The sequence below is a fragment of the Oryctolagus cuniculus genome, chromosome 20, assembly GCF_051225735.1.
Source record: "Oryctolagus cuniculus isolate XC-2025 breed Fujian yellow rabbit chromosome 20, ASM5122573v1, whole genome shotgun sequence".
NCBI lineage: Eukaryota > Metazoa > Chordata > Mammalia > Lagomorpha > Leporidae > Oryctolagus > Oryctolagus cuniculus.
Genome location: NC_142886.1, coordinates 22,510,311 through 22,524,494, shown reverse-complemented (window position 1 = coordinate 22,524,494; position 14,184 = coordinate 22,510,311).

The window sequence follows — 14,184 nt, the reverse complement described above, 5'->3', positions numbered from 1 at the left end:
CAGTCCTGAGTCATTAGGAATGAGGAAGCTTGCAGCATTCGCTCCATTTGATTTCCACGCTGGAAAGAGAGAGTGAAGTGCTGTTTTCCCTCAGCTTTTCTTAGGATTTCCAGAAGGAAAATTCAATGTGACCTCTCTGGTTCACATCCATCAAGTCATTTCTCCAAGGATCTCTTGCCTGGAAAAGCACTAAAAAAAGTATCTTATGGCAACAGTCTGGCTCCTTTGTCCCAGCCTCGTTCTCCTTAACTCCAGCCCCAGGACCTCTCTGAGAGGAAGCAGAAGTCAGAACTGGGGCTGGAAGGGCCAACCTGGGTCCTATCCATCGAGTGGGTGCAGTTGCGTTCAGGGAGGACAGCCAAGTCCAGCCCGGCCAGCCTCTCTCTGCAGGTGCCCCCAGCGATGCCTTTCTGCAGAACGGCTGTGTAGACTTGCACACATCCTTGTAAGCATCAACATTATTGCTTTTATTTTAGTCATTGGAGATGGAAATCTTTTTTCAAAATATATTTCATACTTTTTGGCATTTTATTTTTTAAAAAGATTTATTTATTTACTTGAAAGTCAGTTACACAGAGAGAGAAGGAGAGGCAGAGAGTGAGAGAGAGAGGTCTTCCATCCGCTGGTTCACTCCCCAGATGGCCGCAACAGCTGAAGCCTAGCCAATCTGAAGCCAGAAGCTTCCTCCAGGTCTTCCACACGAGTGCAGGGCCCAAAGACTTGAGCCATCTTCTACTGCTTTCCCAGGCCATAGCAGAGAGCTGGATCAGAAGTGGAGCAGGTGGGTCTCAAAGTGGCACCCATATGGGATGCCAGCACTGCAGGTGGCGGTTTTACCCACTATGCCACAGCACCGGCCCCATTTTTGACATTTCAAACAGAATATATGGGTATAATGAAACCTGGTCTCAATAGAGATCATTTTAACGAGCATCAAGTTAAACATTTATTGGGAGCCAATTTTTGTTCCAGGCACTATGCTGAAGGGATACGAATAGGAATGAGATAAAACCCCAAGGCAAAGAATTCATGTTCTATTGGGAGAGACAGAGAACTAGAGTTAGGTACAAAACTTCCTGATGTCCTCACAAATTGTGAGAAAGATGGTTTGGGAATGCAACAGGTAACACCTAACTCTCTCTCTGACTTTCAGAAAGGGGAACCTTAGAAATCACTGTCAAGGGTTAGGTAAGAATTACTTCAGTGCAAACAGGTGGGGATGATGGGAGACCATCCCAGGCAGACAGGGGCAGGCTCAGGACCCCAGAATCGCTGAGTCATGCCTAGGAGAACCGCTAGTAGTTCAGGATGGTCAAGTGGTCGTGTGTGTTGATGAACAGCAGGAATCTGGGCGGTCTCAGAAACGCCGGTGTATCATCCCAAAGACCCCACACAGAACTCTTGAACTTCTTCCACAGAAGATAACAGACAATCCCGTGACACTCTTCAGGTTCTTAAGAAACCTAACGCTGGGGCAGGCAGGTAGCCTAGCAGTTAAGGTGCCCATGTCCCACATTGGAGCACCTGAGTTCTATTCCTGGCTCCAGCTTCCTGCGAATGCAGACCCTGGGAGGCAGCAGTGATGGCTGGGTTCCTGCCACCCACAGGGGAGACCAGGATTGAGTTCCCAGGTCTAGCTTTAGCTTTGGCTTTGGCCTTGGTCCAGCCTCAGCCATTGCGGGCATTCTTGGAGTAAACCAGTGGACAGGAATGTTATCTCTGCCTCTTAAATAAATAAACAAAAATCTAATCTCATGTATATGTGATATAGGATAAATAGTTTTGAGTTAAATATTTGTAGATCAATATATTGCATTAAATAAACAAATTTAATCTCATTAGATGTGATATATGATAAAGAAATCATTTTGATTTAATTTTAGATTAGTATATTGCACAAATAAACATAAACCTAATGTCATTTATATGTGGTATATTATAAAATAGTTTTGAGTTAAAAATATTTTTAGATCAATAGATTTCAAATTACATTAAAACCTTCACTTTTTAAGATAATATTCAGGGGCCAGCACTGTGGCAAAGCAGGTAAAGCCACTGCCTGCAATACTGACATCCCAAATAGGTGCTAGTTCGAGTCTCGGCTGCTCCACTTCCGATCCAGCTCCCTGCTATTGCCTGGGAAATCAGTAGTAGATGGCCCAAGTGCTTGGGCCCCTGCACCCACATGGGAAACCTGGAAGAAGCTCCTGGCTCCTGGCTTCAGATCAATGCAGCTCAGGCCAATGCTACCATCTGGAGAGTGAACCATCGGATGGAAGACCTCTCTCTATCTCTTCCCCCTGTGTCTATAACTCTACCTCTCAAATACATACAATCTTTAAAAAAAAAAAAAGTCTCAGGGTGCCCTTTCTCAGTGGAGAACGCAGTGTGGGTATGGAAGGTTCTTGCCCACAGCAAACCTGACTCACCCCTGCATAGCACAGTGGCTACTTTTTGAAATATCAGAGATCTCTTGAAGTGCTACACGTGAAGTTTCATTGCATGCTGCTAACTTGTAGATCACATTAAGTGAGCTTCAAGAGAATTTAGAGCAAGTGATTTCATGCGAGTTTTTTTTTTAAAGATCTATTTATTTATTTGAAAGTTAGAGTTACAGAGACAGAGGGGGAGGGGGAGAGGGAGAGAGAGAGAGAGAGAGAGAGGTCTTCCTTGCACTAGTGCACTCCCCAGATGGCCACACCAGCCATGGCTGGGCCAGGCCAAAGAAGTCAGCAGCCAGGAGCTTCATCCAGATCTCCCACATGGGTGCAGGGGCCCAAACACTTGGGCCATCTTCTGCTTTTCCCAGGTGCATTAGCAGGGAGCTAGACCAGAAGTGGAGCAGCTGGGACACAAACTTGTGGGATGCTGGCATCACAGGTGGTAGCTTTACACCACAGTGCCAACCCTGGGATTTCATGTTTTTCATTAGCTTGTGGCATTCAGTGTGGGATCTTAATGTGTCCCTTCTCTAGCCACTAATCCATTCTGATGATATGTTTTTAAATATATTGCCAGAAATAAGAACAATTTAAAATAGGTTAACAGCTCAAACCCCATCAGTGCATACCAGGGGTCACCTGATATTCCAGCTAGGAGCTTCAAGAGAGCCTTCTTCCGTCTGATCTCACTTACCACTGTGCACGCCCATCCAAGGCAGATCAAATGCTTTGGCTTGAACAGGTGGGAATATGTAAGTCATTCTGACATCCAAATTTCACATTCTGAACAATAGAAACTGAAACAGGACCTAGGGGAAAAAAAACTCGAAGGACATGCACCCTCTGGAACATCTTGGGATAGTTCCTGTTTGGGAATCCTGCTACTGAGAGATTGTTAGCAGAATTAGTTTGCATCTTAAAATGATCTTTCCGGCAACAGCAGTGGGGCTGAATTAAGGAGAGATGAGCCTGCAGCACGAGAAACCGCAGAGCAGCCTACTGCAACGACCCCAGGATGGCACGAAACAGCCAGTCCGTGGGACTGGAGCACCCCAGCAGGTCGAGAGCAAGGATGTAGGAGCTGCACAAACGAGGATCCACCGGGCCCCGCCTTGTTCACCTGCTGGCCCTGTCTGTGTCGCGGTGGGCACTGAAAACAACTGCTTTAGATTTTTTGGTCATGTTTGCCCTTTCCTTGCAACCATTTTTATAGTTCTTTCTGTATCTTTCTGCAGCATAAAACCACTCCTTACTGTTCAATAATGGTGTAAGAGGTCGTGGCTTGGAGCTGGGCATATTCACTGGGCTCAACAGACCCCACCGATGTAGAGGACAATCACAGGAACTGGGTTCTGGCGGATTGCAGAAGGCCTGTAGCCAATTAACTGATAAAGCGGTAAACAACTAGTTCGCTGCAACCAAGGCACTGGTTGATTGACTGCGCTGCAGCCCACGGAGTCGCTCTCTGCTTCACTCCGTTTCCCTGTAAATTCTATCAGATCCTCCCGAGTCCTCTCTGGGTCCGGGAGCTTCCTTAGCCGTGAGTTGTTTTCATTTTGCTTTGCTCAAATGCTCATAACTGCCACTAAATTTAATTCATCAAAGGACTTCATCTTTGGCCACTTCTAATTTTTTGCTTCTGCCCTATTCTGGGTTCAGGAAGTCGAGGTCCGGGTCGGTTAAAATTGGCGGGAACGAGGCAACAGTGGCTAGGTCGTTGGTTTGAAACTCAGCAGTCCTCCGAAAAGAAAAAGAAGCCCCAGGCGTGCTGTTGGCTCTTTCATCTGTGTATTTCGGTGGTTTCTCATAGTGTCCTTGATTGGGGTCTTGGCTTAGTTCAGGATCACCCCCCGAGCAGACGCTAGGACGAGGATACCTAGGTGAACAATTCCTATGAGAGGTGGGGGTGAAGGGACAGCAGTGGGGAGCTGAGACTGTGCTATCCCCACAGCCACCTCTGGGTGCCTGGCGCTTACTCCTGCTGAGGAGATGGGAGCTGGGGTCCGCAGCAAGACTCAGAGCTCCCGCAAAGTGTTTGCACGTTCCTGGAAGTCACTGGCTGAAGGCTGCTCCTGGGTGCACCAGCTCCTTGGTGTCAGATGAGCACCGGGAGAAGGTCCTGAGGCAGAGCCAGGCCGGCGCTGTGCCTGGGAAGTCTGGGGGTGCAGCCTGAAGTGGGGAGAGCGCGAGGGCCAGGGTGGGAAATTCCCAGTGACTGCAGCAGAAGCTGCTTGGCCAAGCCTCTGACAGCTGAATTCTGTGTGTTGAGTTATTACCACCATCCAGTAGTGTACTACATTAAACTCCCAAATTCAGGCTTCTCTGGCTCCTCAAATGCCAGATACGTGTTCATATTTCACTGGTAACCTCCTGGGGGCCATCCCAGCAATGTGGTGGGTGAGTCTAGACCGGAGCTCCTGACTGGGAAGAGGTGAGACTGTGAAGGATCAAGAGGCTGAGAAGCACTGGTTTTCCACGACACAGCATTGCTGGGCTGCCAGGGAGGGAGCTCCCACAGGGTGCTGAAACAGGAAGTTGGAGAGGCTTTGCCTGTGTTCCACCTTGCCCAAGGCCAGTGACCTCATCACAGTGGAGGGGCCATGGGAGAGAAGCGCCTGGCTTACAGAAGGGGGTCAGGGCGGGACCACTGGAGTCTTATGCTCCCCACCATGAGTACAGACCCTTAACAACGCGTCAACCTTCAGCAGTAACCACTGGGCAGTCCTACCCCATCTGAGACGGTGGCGTCACCACATTGGTCCTGTACTCAAGACCTAGCTAATACAGAGCTGTGACTTGGGAACTTCTAGGAACAGAAAATTCTTTAAAATGATTTAATGCATTCTGGAGAAGTTTTGGGTTCATGGCAAAACTGAGAGGAAGGTAGAGAGATTGCCTGTATACCCTTTGCCCCTTCTCCTGCATAGTCTTCCCCATGACCGCCATGCCCTACAGCACAGTGCACATGTTCCAACGGCTGGATCCACAGAGACGCACCATCGTCACTCCAGGCCCATGGTTTACATTAGCTGCACTCTTGGTGTTGTGCACGCTGTGGCCTTGGACAGTTGTGTAGACTTGTGTCTACCATGATAATATCAAGCAGAGTCTTGTCAGTTCCTATTCTAAGACACTGGCAAATTGGATAGAATCTTCCAATGGTCAGGCTGCCAGTTCTCCTGGTAAGGGATTTTGATTGATGGTGAACTGCTGTCCACAGCTGGTTCAACCAGGCGATTCTCTAAGAGATGACCTCTCCCCTGGGCTGGTGCAAATGTCCTTTCTGCCCAACCTCATTCATGATGCCAAGTTAATGCTCTCCCCCAGCAATGCCACACTCAAGCAGAGACTACTAAGAGTACCCAACATCCATTTCCTTTCCTTAGTAACAAAACCTTTATTTGTTATCCTTGGCCACAATGAACCCAATTAAAAGACTGCATTTCCAGCCTCCCTTTGAGTTAGTGTGACCAAGTGGCTAAGCTCTGACCAGCGGGAGGGAGGGAGTATATATGGAACACTTAAGAGGGCTCCTTAAGGAGTTTTCTCACCTGGAAGCTGCATGTTGTTGTAAAGCCACCCCTTCATCTTTGCTGGGAAGATGGACGCCATCATGGTGTAGGCCCCCTGCTGTCCCTGCAGATGTAGGCTGTATGCTAAGGATGAAGGAGCAGAAAAACAGAAGGTTTTGGCCTCTCATGGGCTTCACCACTGTGGTCAAAAATGGTTTCTATCTAAACTGTGGGTTTTTTTTAAATACTGTTAGAATGGCACCTTGTGCAACGTCTTTCTACCTCCTTGTCTCGCACATGAGGGAAAATGACTGCTTCAGTGATAAACAAAACACGCACTGCTGGCCTTTCTACTATCCTAGGACCCACCCATTCTCTAAGAGTTTTTTGAGTTTTGCTGCAACCCTGTGGTATTGTAAGCAATCGATTAAATTTAAATGACCCTCTCAGGATTTTCCAAGGGACTGGCATGAGAAAAATCTGAGCCATGACTACAAAAATCTTCAGCAGTTATTTGAGTCCAATCTGATTCTTAGGGCTTGCAGAAATTATTTCAGAAGAATGTCTATTGTTAGTCTATTATTAAAGACTCTGTTTTATTTTTAAATTAATTTTGTGTCCATTTCTATGAATTCTCACCTATGGGTAGGTGTCTGTCACTGCCTCTACAGTCAGAATACAGAACAATTCCATCACCCAAACAAGTGCTTTGCACTCACACCTGCAACCTTGGCTGATCTGCTCCCCCTTGGGACCCTTCCGTCTACTCAAAAATGTCATATAAGTGGGATAGTGCATTTTCTTTGGAGAGGGTGTGCTTCCTTTGGCAATGCCAAGAAGAATCACCCAGTCTGTTGCACGTATCTGTAGCTCAGTCTTTATTGCCGAGTAAAATTCCACTGTATAAGCGTATCACACTTTGTTATTGATTTATCCTTTGATGGACATTTCAGTGGTTTCCAGTTTGTGGAGATTTTGGATCCAGGTGCTAGAAATGAGAGTTTTTTATTTCTCTGGGGTAAATACCTAGGCGTGGGACTGCTGAGTCATGAGGCAAGAAACTGCAGTATCTCTAGAGCGGTTGTGCCATGTTGCATTCCCACTAGCACTGTATGAAAGTTGGAGTTGCTCCCTATCTTTACCAACACTTGGTGTTGCCAGTATCTGTTTTTACTTACTCCGTGTGTAGTAGTCTCACATCATGGTTTCAACTTTATCTTCCTACTGGTTGATGATGAGGAACATTTTTTCTTGCACTTACTTTCCCTCTAAAGGTCCCAAAGGATGAAGTGTCTGTTCATGTCATTTGCCCATTTTCAAATTGCATTGTTTTTTGAAAGAGAGAGCTCTTTATACCACCTGCATATAAGACTTGTGATATGTGATTGACAAATATTTTCTTCCAGTATGTGGTATGTACTTACATTTTCTTAATGATCTTTATCAGAGCAAAAGTTTCATCAAATTTTGATGAAATTTAATTTATCAGGATTTTCTGTTGTGGATCATGCTTTTGGTATCGTGTCTAAGAACTCTTTACCCAGCGCTGGTTGGTGAAGAAATTCTCCTAGATTTCCCTGCAAAACTTTTGTGTTTCACATCTATGACCCAGCTGGTTAATTTTTGTATAGGTGTGAAGATTGAGTTTCAGTTTTTTTGGCTGGCCAGTTGTTCCAATACTTTGTTGAAAAAGATAACATCTTCTCCATTGGATTGCCTTTGAGCCTCTGTTTTAATCAATGGTTATATTTGTGTAGTCTAGTTCTATGCTCCCTAGTTTGGTCCCTTGATCTGTTGTCTGTCTTTTCACCAATGCCACATTATTTATCTTGATTTGTGTAGCTTTGTAGCAAGTATTAAAACTATATAATTTCTTGGGGCCGGCACTGTGGCTCAGCAGGTTACAGCCCTGGCCTGAAGTGCTGGCATGCCATATGGGTGCTGGTTCTAATCCCAGCAGTTCTACTTCCAATCCAGCTCTGTGCTATGGCCTGGGATACTGGTAGAAGATGGCCCAAGTCTTTGGGCCCCTGCACCCATGTGGGAGACCCGGAAGAAGCTCCTGGCTCCTGCTTCGGATCGGCGCAGCTCTGGCTGTTGCAGCCATCTGGAGAGTGAACCAGCGGAATGGAAAACCTCTCTCTCTGTCTCTACCTCTCTCTCTAACTCTTTCAAAAAAATAAAATAAATCTTTAAAAAAACTGTATAATTTCTCAAACTGCTTTTGAATTATGTTAAATCTATAGATTAATTTGGAGAAAATTGACCTTTTTTACTATGTTGAGACTTCTACTCCATGTATATTATATGTATCTGCATTTTTAAAGTCTTTATTGATGTTCTTCAGAGTTTTAAAGTTCTCAGCATATAGAAGCTATATATATTTTATAAGATTTATACCTCAGTATTTCTTTCTCCTCCATTATCCTTTTTTTTTTACAAAGATTTATTCATTTAAAAGTCAGAGTTACACGGAAAGAAGAGAGACAGAGAGAGAGAGAGAGGTCTTCCATCTGCTGGTTCACTCCCCAATTGGCTGCAATAGCCGGAGCTGCGCCAATCCGAAGCCAGGAGCCAGGAACTTCTTTCGGGTCTCCCACATCAGTGCAGGGGTCCAAAGACTTGGGCCATCTTCCACTGCTTTTCCAGGCCATAACAGTGAGCTGGATTGGATAGTGGAGCAGCTGGAACTCGAACCAGTGCCCATATGGGATGCTGGCACTGCAGGTGGTGGTTTTACCTGCTACACCACAGCACCGGCCCCCTCCATTCTCCTTTCATCCCTCCCCCCTCCCTCCCTCTTCTGAGCTATTGTAAAAGGTATTAATTTTTAAGTTCAAGTTATTTATTCTTAGTGCAGATGTCTCTCAATGTCCAAGTGAGTTACACCCTGACAAACGCATCGTAAGTTGAAAATAAAAGTCAACAATGCATTGACTACACCTAGTTCATGTCAGCATTTCAGCAATCCAGTGAAACATGTGAGACAGCTCTTTATGAAGGAAAACCTTATGTAGCTCACATTTTGGAGGTTCAAGTCCAAGATTGGGCTGCTCCTTGGCTGGGTGTCTGGTGTGGGCAGCAGATGTCAACGGTAGAGCAGAAGGAGGAACACGGGGGGAGGCAGGAAGCAGAGAGCCTTGGCTGCCCTGAGCCTCTGTAACCAACCCTCCTGCGGAATTACCTCTGGGGGCGCGCCCACAACTTCCTCAGGACCTCCCACTAGGCCCACCTCCTAAACCACTTAATTGGATTTTCTACTTTCTTAGCTTATGACTTTGAAGTATAAATGCCTGCATGTGTTCAGGAAATCTTGTTCAAATCACAGCACCTACCAAACGTTGTAGCCTAGCAACACAGTACACTGTAGGCTGCCTGCTGTTGGCCCTTATGGTCATGTGACCGACCAGGGGTGCTGCTGGTGGCCACCACCCAGCATCAGGACCGAGTCGACTCCGGCATGCTACTAGCTACTAGCCCAGGAAGAGTCCAAGTTCAAAATGTGGAAGCACAGTTGCTACTGAGTGCCTATTTAGTTTCACTCTACTACACAGTGGAAAAGTCCCGAGTGAGTCATCATGTGGGGACCACATACACAACACTGTGACTGGTGTTGTGAATTGAGCTTGAATCCTGTGTTAGCACTGAGTTCCCTCAATTCTTGGAGGTTTTCTGCTTTTTGTAGATTGGAATTTTCTTGATCATGTCGTGATGAGTAGCAATCATTTTATTTCTTACACATTTGTTTTTCCTCATTACATTAACTTTCAGTACAATGTTGACCAACAGTATGGAAAGTGGACATCCCAGTCTTGCTCCTAACCTTAGGGAAAACAATTTATTCTTTGACCATGAAATATGGTGTTGGGTGTAGGTTTATTGTAGATGCTTTCTTATCAGATTGAAAATGTCCCCATCCATCCCTGGCTCACTGACAATGTTTACTGTAACTGAATATTGAATAGCATCGAACTTTTCCTGCGTCAGTTGGTACAATCATTTGGTTTAACTTTAGCTTATCATTATGGCAGTTCATATTGATTATTTGAAAGTTGAACCAGCCTTATTATATTTCCATGCTAAAACCCACTTGGCCATGATGTTTATATAATGTGTGTACATAGAGAGAAGGAAGAGAGGGAAAGAAATGGGTTCAGTTTACTAATATCTTGTTGAAAATGTGTGCATCTGTGTTCACAAGGGATATGGGTCTGTGCTTCTCTTTTATTGGAGTATTTATGAGTACTGGAACTTTAGTCATCATATAATGAATTGGGAACTGTCCCTTCTTGTTCTGTTTCCTGGAGTAGCTATTATAGAATTGAACCTCTTAAAGCAATGGCTAGAATTTGCCAGTGAGTGATGGGGGCCTGGAGACTTCTACAGAATGTGAGTTCCGGATTCACTTCCTTTGGCACTGACAGGGCTGCGCGGGTGTCTGTTTCACCGAGGGTGAGCTTTTGGTAATTTGTCGTATTGAGGAAAGAGTCCGTTCCACCTGACTTGCTGAGCTTAAGGACAGAGAGCTACTTGTGGTGTTTCCTTCCACTCTTTACATGTTTGCGGGGTCTGTAATGAAGCCCCCCTTTGCATCGCTGGGTAATTGTTGTGGGATGACCAACAGTTCTGGTTTTCTCAGGACTGGGATGTTATACTCTGAGAGCTAAAACTGGGAGGTTCCCAGCAAACCAGGACAAGTTGGGTGCTTTTTTTTTACAATCCTGATACAACTTCATTGGTGTTACTCATCTTCAGCAACGATTTTTAATTTTACTGATATTTTGCTGTTAGTTTTCTGTGTGAGGTTTTAGTGATATCTACTTTTATTTCCTTCCTTAAAATTGTTTTGGGTTTATTTTATTTTGCTCTGTTGCTCACTTTTGGCTGCAGAATTTGAGATGACGGACTTGAAACACTCTCCTAGAGGCAGCTAATGCTGGCCAGGACACGCACACACTGCTCGGTTAGAATCCACAGACCTTGGCTGCATGCAGGTTTTCATTGCTACTCCGTTCAGAAGTGTTCCGTTGGCTTTGAGGGGGACTCTGTCTGTAGATGATTTACAGCCGTGTTTGAGGTTTTCAACTGTTGGGGACCTTTGCTGTTTCTGTCTGTTGCTGATGTCTGCTTTGATTCCATCACGATGAGAGAACACATCTGGGTGCTGTTCAACTCCTCTAACTTTGCCACGATTTCTTTCGTGATCCAGCGTATGACCTGTGTTGTGAATGTTCCAAGTGCACTTGGAAAGATATCTAACATCAGTACTACTCCCAGGAGTGGACAAAATGAGACCACTTCCTGCCAGTCAGCCTGCCACCAATCACAAAACAATTCTAGGACTACATCATGAATACAAGGCAGTCTCCATATAACCTGATATTAACGATGTGGATAATTCTTGTTGTTGTTGTTGTTGCTGAACTGGAAAAGAGATTGCAACTTGTTCAGTCTCTTGTTATCCAGCCGTTAGTGGTACAATTTCTGTTCCAAGCTAGTATTACGGGAGTAAGTCTGCAAACTCCTCGGCAAGGGGCCAACAGTTGGGCTTCTGCTGGATGGAGAGGGCAGTGTGGTGTCTCTGGCTGGTTACACCACAGCAGGGTCTTCCAGAAATCAGATCTGATCGTTTTACATCCTGTGGGTCCCCGGAGTTGGTGGGCCTGGGCACACCTTGCAAACAGTCACGCTCCCTTCAGCCACCTGCACCCAGCCCTGTCTCTCCCTGGCCCGCCTGCAGTAATCATGCAACAATTTCATACCCATGAGTCCTAAGTTTAGACAAGAACAGGAAGGGTGAGATCTCAGAAATATATCCTGGAACACACCCAGGAGGAGTAGGAGGTATAGAAATGAGAAGAAGGGAATGGGACGTCCACCGGGGCTGGCACTGATGTTAGGAATCCTCATCCTCTCAGGACGAGCTGCAAAGGTTTTATGTCTCCAGTGACTCCCCTACATGCCTGTGTGCTTTTTTGTTTTGTTTTGTTTTTGACAGGCAGAGTGGACAGTGAGAGAGAGAGACAGAGAGAAAGGTCTTCCCTCACCGTTGGTTCACCCTCCAATGGCCACGGCGCTTCTCCTGGTCTCCCATGCAGGTACAGGACCCAAGCACTTGGGCCATCCTCCACTGCACTCCCTGGCCACAGCAGAGAGCTGGAATGGAAGAGGGGCAACCAGGACAGAATCCGGTGCCCCGACCGGGACTAGAACCTGGTATGCCGGTGCCACAGACGGAGGATTAGCCTAGTGAGCCACGGTGCCGGCCAGCCTGTGTGCCTTTAAAAGCAGTAGTTGGGGTGGGTGTTTAGTCAAGATGCCATAGGGGTGCCCAGACCCCATATCAGGGCGCCTGAGTTCCAGTTCCAGCTCTGCTACCAATTCTGCATTCCTGCTAATGTGAACCCTGGAAGGCAGCAGATAATGGCTCTAGTACTTGAGTCCCTGTCCCTCATGTGGGAGCCAAGGATGGAGTCATGGGTTCCTGGCTGCAGCCTGGCCCAACCCTGGCTGTTCCAGGCATTTGGAGATTGAACCAGCAGATGGAAGATTTCTCCCTGTCTTTCTCCTGTCTCTCTCTCTCTCTCTCTCTCTCTCTCTTTCCCTTTCAAGTAAATAAAAACAATGTTTTTAAGCAGTCATTGAACGTTTTGGAATGGCAAGGAATTTCACCCAGTGAACACCATCTAACGTGATCTTTTCTAAAATCTTCCCTGGAGAGAAATGGCACCCATGTTCTGACATGGTGGACAATTTGACCTCGGGCCCCCGGAGTGGGCGTGGGGAGTAGCACCGTGGCAGAAGCATGGGGGCAGCTGAGGGGAACTCTGCCAAGGAAATGAGTGTGTGTTATTCTTCTAACGATTTTATTAAGAGCTGGAGTCTGACTCAATACCAAAACAGAAAAATGGGTCCAAGTTCAATTCTCTTTTTTAAGATGTTGCTAGAAAAAGTTTCACACACAGAGAATTAAAGAGGAAAGTTTCATGAGCCCGTATGTGCATTGTCCAGATGGGTCATTTGTCAGTGAACTATTATACGTCCACACCTATTCTCTTGTTTAGAAACAAAGAGCAGTACGTTCTAAAGTCTGTCCCCTCTCAAGGGGGACACAGTGGGCAGTCCGCTCTGGCCCCACTAGCTTGTATGGTGACAAGATGGCTGCCACACCTCTAGGAACCACAGCAACATTCCAGGCAGGAAGAAGGAAGAGCCGGATTAAAGACACTTGTTAAAGGAACGTGTTCAGCACCGAGAGGGAGCCCTAACTCACTTAGATGCTGGTGGAGGACGAGGACAGCTCAGCTCAAGAAGCCACCTGTGAGACACGGGGCAAATACCAGGAAGTCCAACTCGGGGGGGGGCGGGGGACAACATGGCTCACCTTTCCCGTGTTACAGCTCCGAGTGAAATCAAGACTATGCACACTGCTGTGAAATCCTCACCGCAATCCTGCAGAGTCGGTTACGTGACTGTTACGTGATTTTACGTATGAATAAACATGCGAGTTCAGGAGTTCAGGAGTTAACTCGCTGCTTTCTCAGGACTCCAGAGCTGGGAGGCGGTGGCTTCAACGCCGCCCCCTTTTGTTGTCGTCCTCTGCTTGTTGCTGATGCTCTGAAGAGATATCCGCTGGACAACGTGCAGTTCTCACCGTCAGGTGCTGCGGTCACAGACCCACGAGCACAAAGGTGCGCGTTCTCTCAGCCACACACAGCAGGTGTGCCTGTGCTTGGCGCCAGAGGGCGCTCTGGGCGGGGGTCTGCGCTGCCTCTGGACAGAGGACCCCCTTCCCAGGCCCGGAGGCAGTCACTTGAAGAAGCAAAGAAAACCTCCTTGCAGTCACTGTTTTTCTGTTGTTTGCCATAGGAGGACGTGCACAGACACACACACACCAGTGCACACACATCTGCACACATGCACCCACACCTGTGCACGTACACCACGCTCTCCGAGTGACCTGTGAAGGGCACTGAGCTGTGGTCGGAAGAGACAAAGGCTTTGTGCACAACTCTTGGGGTCGCCCAACCCCGAGCTGAGCTGCACATCGTGGCAGAGATAAGAGATCTGGTGAACCCCAAAATTCTTAGCTTTCTTTTTATGGTTTTCAAAGCACAGACAAGAAAGAAGAGGAGAATCAACCCAGCGCACAGCTCCCCTGATGCAGCGATGGCTCTCCTGTTCCGCTGCCTGCTCCAGCTATTCCCGGACTCCTTCCTTTTCTATGGAGT